This window comes from Kogia breviceps, chromosome 3, assembly GCF_026419965.1.
Source record: "Kogia breviceps isolate mKogBre1 chromosome 3, mKogBre1 haplotype 1, whole genome shotgun sequence".
Lineage (NCBI taxonomy): Eukaryota > Metazoa > Chordata > Mammalia > Artiodactyla > Physeteridae > Kogia > Kogia breviceps.
The window spans coordinates 172493332-172501310 of record NC_081312.1 but is presented as its reverse complement, the minus strand read 5'-3'; the positions used below and the strand labels follow the sequence as shown (position 1 = coordinate 172501310).

Sequence of the window (7979 nt, the reverse complement as noted above, 5' to 3'; positions counted from 1 at the left end):
CTCAGCTCCCAGCCCCCTGCCCCAGCGGGTGAGCAGACAAGCCTCTCAGGCTGGTTAGTGCTGGTCGGCACCGATCCTCTGCGGGAATCTCTCCGCTTTGCCCTCCGCACCCCTGTCGCTGTGCTCTCCTACGTGGCTCCGAAGCTTCCCCGCCTCCGCCACCCGCAGTCTCCGCCCGCAAAGGGGCTTCTAGTGTGTGGAAACCTTTCCTTCTTCACAGCTCCCTCCCACTGGTGCGGGTGCCATCCCTATTCTTTTGTCTCTGTGTTTTCTTTTATCTTTTCCCTACCCAGGTACGTATGGAGTTTCTTGCCTTTTGGGAGGTCTGAGGTCTTCTGCCAGCGTTCAGTAGGTGTTCTGTAGGAGCAGTTCCACGTGTGGATGTACTTCTGATGTATTTGTGAGGAGGAAGGTGATCTCCACATCTTATTCTTTCGCCACCTTGAAGCTCCTTCCAACAATATAGTTTTGTAAATACAATATTTCTATAATCAGAAATAGTACATATTTGAATGTTCATTTATTGCTCTTCCTTCTCATGCACATTCTTCTCAACAATTCATGCAACCCTACACAGTCTTGACAAAAAAGACATCACTAAAGTTTTGTACTTTCTATTATGTTAATATTTAAATGTTACGCACAGGAGAACTAACTAAATTCCTTAAGGTCTATGATCACTAGAAAGTCAGCAATCTGCATAGCAACTTATCAAACTATATTTTTGCTATTATAAATCGGGGATGGTTTTTATTTGCATGTCACAAAATTATCTATTCTGGAAAATATTGCTATTAAACTCATAGAAATCACTGTTTGAGTAAATATACAATGAATACCATTTGGAGATAAACATACTTTTTGTTTCATTTTTTAAAAATTTCTTTTCCTTTCTCCAGATAATTCTAGTGGCTTTAGACTCTACAAATAATCAGCCTGGTGTTTTATGTCCCAGCAATTCTGAAGTTCACTTTGTCTGTTCTGTCTACATGCCATAGAGTCACTAAAATCTTTCACCCAGAAATTCTAAATCTTTTTACAAATGGCATATTAAGACACATATCCCTGCAAGGAAATGAAATAATTTGATTGTATAAGTAAGGTAACACAAGCAAGAGTTAAATGACAAACAGTACTCCCAAAGCAAATTTTGAAAAGCCCTTGAATGAAGAGGCTTTTTCCTGAAAGACCAGCCTCTTTCATCCAGAGTCTTTAATATTCTTGTCCTTCTTTGCAAATAACCACAAAGAAAGAACTTGAAACTTTGCACTGGAATATTCAATGTGCCCAAAACATCTCAATGCAACAAATGAAAAATTCAAATAAAAATTTAAAATAAGAGCTATCATATTCCATTACACATTAATAAGACCATTTTCTGTTCTTCTTTAAAAATTAATTGAAATCAACCAATCCGTGTTGAAATAAATAAATATATCCTTGCTGTATCTTCCTTGTTTGAAAAATAATAATATGCTTCAAACTAAAAACCAAGTTAAAAGAAATTATAATTGGGACAAGACCAATAAAATGTTTTCATACATTCATTTTGAGGTCATTAATATTTTATCTCTCCCATCATTAAACTCAGATCAAGTCCAGTCAGATATGATATTAATTAAAATGCTGTACACTTCTATCAGTGTTGATTAGTTACTAATACAAAAGTGTTAGAATTTTTATGAAACAACTTAAAAATTTACTCCCAAAGAAGATGGAAACCACATATTTAATAACAGATGCCAAATATGAGATTGTTCTCTCTTTATAATTCACCACTTAAATACTAAGAACTGGAGAAGTGATATATTCTTCTCTATGGGTCTTTTTCTGTCTTCAGACATAAGGACTGAGGACTCATCACAGTGAAGCTGAAAACAGGTTATTGGCACATTAGTAAGTTACCCAAAAGCTGTTCGGCAAATTGCCCACTGTGTAAAGGAAAATGTGTAGGTTTTGCTACAAAACCTACAATCAATTAATCTAATATGTAGAAAAGTCCTCCTTTGGAGTCTGTATATAGTATGAATCAATCACTAACGTTTACCATTGCAAATAGTAAGTCTGATAAATCGACATCTCAAAATACAAAATTTATATCTAGAAAATATAAACTATCATTTTAGAGGCATTTGAATAAATAGATTGATGTTACCTCCGCTCTTTTAAAAGCAAATCAAGGAAGAAAATTTTAAAATTTATCTGCCATCATTCTATTTATCCTTAACTCAAACAATATGCTATGTTGAAGAAACAATTAAATGTTACCCACGGAATAGAGATGACAGTCTCTCTTGACATACATTATAGAATTTCCAAATGCTATCTAAATTTCTTCATAAACAGGTCTTGTACCCATTGGAGAGAGAAGCGATGGGATTTAGCAGTTAAGAGCACAGACTACCGTCATGGATGAGTATAATAGTACCTACCCCATAGAGAGTTTTTGCAAGGCATAAATGAGTAATGTAATAAAGTAAAGAACTTGTTTTATTTATTTATCGTTTGGCTGCCTCGTGTGGCATGCGGGATCTTAATTCCCCGACCAGGGATCAAACCTGTGCCCCCTGCATTGGGAGCATGGAGTCTTAACCACTGAACCACCAGGTAAATCCCCAAAGTAAAGAACATAGAAAAGTGTCTGCCACATCACAAGTGCTACGTGGGCCCGGCACCCTGGCCTGGGGCAGCGCGAGCGCCCGAACCTGTGGCTGGACACCAAGATGCCCGGTGAACAGCAGACAGAGGAGGAGGAAGAGATGCAAGAAGAGAAGGTGCTGCTGGTGAAGGGTGAGGGGGATGAGGGTGAAGAGAAGTATAAAGTGGTGAAACTCAAGATCCCCATGGACAACAAGGAGGTCCCGAGTGAGGGGCCAGCCCCGTCGGCGTACCCGGCGCGCCCACATGCGTGCTGGGACTGCGGCCGTGCCTTTGCGCGCCACTCCACATTGGCCAAGCACGCCAGCATACACACGGGCGAGTGGCCCTTTGCGTGCACCGAGTGCAGCCGGCACAACTCGCAAAAGTCAGCGCTGACCAAACACAGCCACACGCATACGGGCAAAAGGCCTTACGAACGCCCGGAATGAGACAAGCTCTTCTCGGCCGCCTCGAACCTGCGGCAGCACCACCGTCGCCACACGGGCGAGAAGCCGTATGCATGACCACAATGCAGCCGCCGCTTCGCGCAAAGCTCCAACTACGCACAGCACCTGCGCGTGCACACGGGCGAGAAGCCGTACTCGTGCCTGGACTGCGGACGCGCCTTCGGCGGCCGTTCGTGTCTGGCGCGCCACCGACGCACGCACACGGGCGAGCGGCCGTACGCATGCGCCGACTGCGGCACGCGCTTCGCGCAGAGCTCGGCGCTGGCCAAGTACCGGCGGATGCTCACAGGCGGGAAGCTTCGCTGCTGCGCTGTGTGCGGCCGGGGCTTCGGCCACCACTCCAACCTGGCGGAGCATGTGCACACGCACACAGGCGAGCAGCCCTACCCGTCTGCCGAGTGCCGCCGGCGCTTCTACCTCAGCTAGCACTTCGTCAGCCACCGTCGCGCGCACATGCGGCGCCGTCTCTATATCTGCGCGGGCTGCGGCCGGGACGTCAAGATACCCGCTGGAGCCACTGCCACCGAGAGCTGCCCAGATTGTGAGTGCAGTTGAACCGCCATCCTTGTCTCTGCGGGGTGCGAACTGGGGAGGGGCACACTGGTATCCCGACCTGGGGCTGCGTTAACTTTGACAACTCCCTGCCCCGCCACCTGCGTCTCAGATAGGGTGGGACGGCGGCCCTGGCTGCCCTGGAACTGGGAGAGGGAAGGATCCCCTACCGGGGTCCCTGGAAACACGCCCACCTCCCCCTCATTACATACCCTCGGCCCGTGTTAGAGTGAATAAAGTATTATATCCTCACCCCACCTGTGCCTGTGAATGAAGTGGGTGGGGTGTGAATTAGGAGGAAAGTTGGGAGTCTCCCCAGGCTTAGGTGATTTAGGTGAATTGTCATGGAGTCAAGTAGGGCTATAAGCCCAAAAGTGTTCCAGGAACTGGTTTTGTGTGTGTGTGTGGAGTCATTCCACGCTTGGCCCGTGTTTATGTCTTCATGACCTCAGACCTAGAAGGGTCCATTAATTTAGCGCATTCGTGATCAACAGGCAGTGCATTCTGCAGAGCTTTGAGTGAGCCGGCATGAACCTCATGGAACTCAGTGTAGTAAAGAGAAGCAATAGTGGAAACTTTAGCATTAGGTTAAAGAACTTCAGTGCTACATTATTATTAGCTCATTTTCATCCTCAAAGCATCCCAAAGTGAGGTAACTCTTTTACCTCCATTTCTGCAGGTGAGTAAATAGGTACTGACAGCCAGTGAATGGCACAGTGGGAACAAGTACACAGGCAAGTGCAGTCCCTTGTCATTGGAACTCTAATGGGGGACTTGTTGGATAGGAGAGGTCTTCAGTGCAATCTTGGAGTTTAGAGAGGCTCTTCTCAGAGGTGGCATTTAAGCTGGTCTTAAGGTCAAGAGAGTTGGGGTTGAGGACGTATGGAGAGAACCCCTGAACCTGCATGCTAGATTTGTTAGAGCTTGCAGATGTCCTCTGGGGTGGAAGGTAGGGACAACAAGCAAGGACGTTGGCAGGAGACAGACCACTAAGGACCCTGGAAGCCAGGTTAACAGTTCCAAGGCCACAAAGAAGCCTTGAGGGATTAGAGGGGAGGGAGGGATATGGCATATTATTGAACTAGAATTAATAGGAGTTAAAGTGGACATGGAGAAAGGAGAGATGGGGCTGATTTCATTTCTTAGCTTGGGTGACTGCAGGCAGTGTCATTGAGATGGGGACACGGGATGAGGAGCAGGACCAGAGTTAAAAAAAAAAAAAAGTGCTACCTGTTAGCTTTTTTTTTCCTGACCATTTCTGTTCTTGTTGACACAACTAGTTCACCAAAACTTCCTGTATTACTGTGAATCCACACTAATGTGACCTACTACCCATACATAAATACTAAAATTCTTTATCTGGGATGCTCATTTGGGTCCTTTGTCATACACTGCCCTGAATTTCAGTATTTCAGGGTATACTTCTGATATAAATGTGAGACAACATCATACCTCATTTTTAGTATTCCTCTCAAACAATTAGCCTGCTTCTCTGAGGATCAGGACTGTGTTTTACTCGTCTTTTATTGGAGCCACAGCTGGGCACATAACAAGCACTCATGGAACTGATTTGAATATTTATGATCCCCATCTAAGCCAACATCATCATATTAGCACCTGGTAACTGACCAAAAAAAAAAAAAAAAGAGGGGGAAACTCTGCTGGGAAACTCATGAAAAATTCACTAGTTGATTACCCAAGTTTTGTCTTTGGAGCAAGAGGAATATATTAGAGCAAACATGGCGACTGTGAGCCCTAGCAGCTGTCTTGGTGCCCCGTAGGGAATTCCCAGTAGCCTGGATTTCACCTAGAAATGTTACACTAATCCATGTCAAAGGTGTGAGGCTGTGACTCCAGTGGCGACATTGTGACTACTTTAACTTATTTCTGTCCAATGACTAGATTGCCAGATTTTTTTTTCTTTTCATTACTTGGATTGTATTTGAGCAAATGGATTAGAAGTTTGTGTATTGTGAAGCCAGCACCTTGGGGTTCTGTCAGTGCCTTGTCCCCAGACCCTGCAGAACACTGGGGAAAAGTTCCACCTGAACAAGTCCCGGCAAGCCACCTAAAGAATGTCTGCATACTCTCTAATCTGAAGCCTCAGGGATGGGGACCCAACACTTCCTCCTCCCAACAAGCCCCTCCCAGTGTCTGTCTTCCCACATCATACCCTCAGCAGCTAGCTCTTTTCAGGACATCCCTAATTTGTTAGAGTATCAGATTGCACCATAAAGGTAAATGACAGATAAAGCCAAAATTATTTTTGTACTTGAGGACTCTAATGGTGGAGGCTTTGTGTAAAGAATTAATAGATATGGAATGTTTTTAAAACCATTATCGTAAAATACATGATCTAAGCCATAATTGCTATCCATGTGTCCAGACAACCAATGTAGCCACATCCCTTCCTAAAAGGCTTTGGAGCCACCACTTTAATGATATGTATTTCAATAATATATATTAAGACTATACCACTCTACTATTTTTAGTGTTTATTTTCTCTTCTTTACTACTGTTTACTGTTTTATTTTCCTATTGGCCATTTATACTCCTTTATGTCCTCTACTCTCTTAAAAGTGTTGAACTATAACTTATTTCTGGAACAATCCCTTTTCTGTCCCTGTGAAGACCCAGATGGAAGTTGAAAGAGGGGACTGTCCACCAACTGGCCATTATGGGAAAATAAGGAGGACATGTAGCCTCACAGGAGGTCTGCAGGGAGTAATCGCAGGGCTGCAAATGTGGGGAGAAGGCTTAGCTAGCCCCACCAGCGGTAAAGATTTTATCTCAGTGAGTTGTTGAAAGAGACATGCAGATCATCAAGTGAGGCAGAGGCCAAGAAAGTCATAGTAAAAAGTCTGATCACTCTAAGAGATGCATATAAGGTGATCAAGGGCAGGATAATGGCCACTTTCTGAAAGTGGAGCTGGACAGGAACCACCCAACCCTGCCATCTGCTAAGACATCATGCTCAATTCGCAGCAGCCTGGCCACCCGCAGCAGAGACTCAGTGTAAACAGCCGGAGCATTGTCCATCCTTCAGCAACAATAGTGAACTGACTGGTAACATGGCCCTGTGCTTTCACGTGAGATGTCCCTTGTGCCTGGAATTTCAAACTTTACTCCTTAAATTGGAAAAATTGCATTTATCTTTTAATCTCAAGTGTAACCTTCTCCCTCCACCTCACGGATAAGGTATCCTTCCTCTGTGCTCTGACAAGAACCATATTGGAGTTGAATTACCTATTTGTTTATCAGCTCAGTAGACTGAGATTCCCTTGAGGACATAATTTTTTTTTCATCTCTGTATCCCCAGAAATGCCTTACACATTGTGCTCAGTACATACATGTTGATGAGCAAGTGAGTAAGTCAACAAATAAAAGAAGGAAAGGATGAATGGATCCTTGAGCATTTGTGGTTTTGACAGAGAGACAAACGACTGTGGGGACCCTTCTGGGACTGAGGGTTTGGCGGGTGGGATGAAGCGATGATATGGAATCCTGCCATCTCACTGAGCCTGAGCAAGGGACAGAGAGCTGCCTGCAGGACACCAGGCACCTCAGAAACACAGGGACGGCACCTGGACACATGCACTACCTCTGATAACAGTGACTTCTCAGGGAACCAGAATCTCTTTCCTCTTCTTCCTACCTCCAACCAGAGTTAAGAAATAAGAAACCATATACTGCTGACATTTCTCCTTTAGAATCTTTTACACTAGAATGGACTTTCCTGCTTGGGAAGTAAGCCCTTTGAGAAATAACAGCAACTGTATTCTGTGTAGCAGAAAGCACGTTATCACCATGGAGATAACAGCAATGCCACCTCTGAGGCTAGTGGTAAGAAGTTAGTTTAAACTTATCCAGAGAACTGAGATTAAAGACAAGAATAATTACAATCTTTGGGGGCAAATCTGTTCCACAATTTTGAATAAGGGAAATAAAAGATCTCAGGTAAAGCCTCTTCAGTCAATGATTTCAGTGGTGTTTTATCCTTATTAATGAGTTTATTCTTACACAGTATGTTGGGCTGTATTAAAATGATTGTGGGGAATTCCCTGGTGGCTCAGTGGTTAGGACTCTGCACTTGAGCTGCAGGGGTCCCTGGTCAGGGTACTGTACTAAGACCCTGCAAGCCACATGGTGCAGCCTAAATAAATAAATAAAATTAAATGATTGCATTTTATAATGAAGAGAAGGGAATATTGCTACCACAAAGCAAGGACCTGACTCTTTTTCACTTACTAGTTTGTTCAAACAATGTTTCCTAGAAATCATGTTTAGAAATGTCTCATCTAACTCCCCTACCTCAGGAAG

General features: G+C 44.1%; 1 pseudogene; it reads left to right on the top strand.

The window, feature by feature from the left end:
- Nucleotides 1–2681: 2681 nt before the first annotated feature.
- Nucleotides 2682–3662, top strand: LOC131753668 (zinc finger protein 771 pseudogene; annotated as a pseudogene).
- The last annotated feature ends 4317 nt before the right edge of the window (nucleotides 3663–7979 follow it).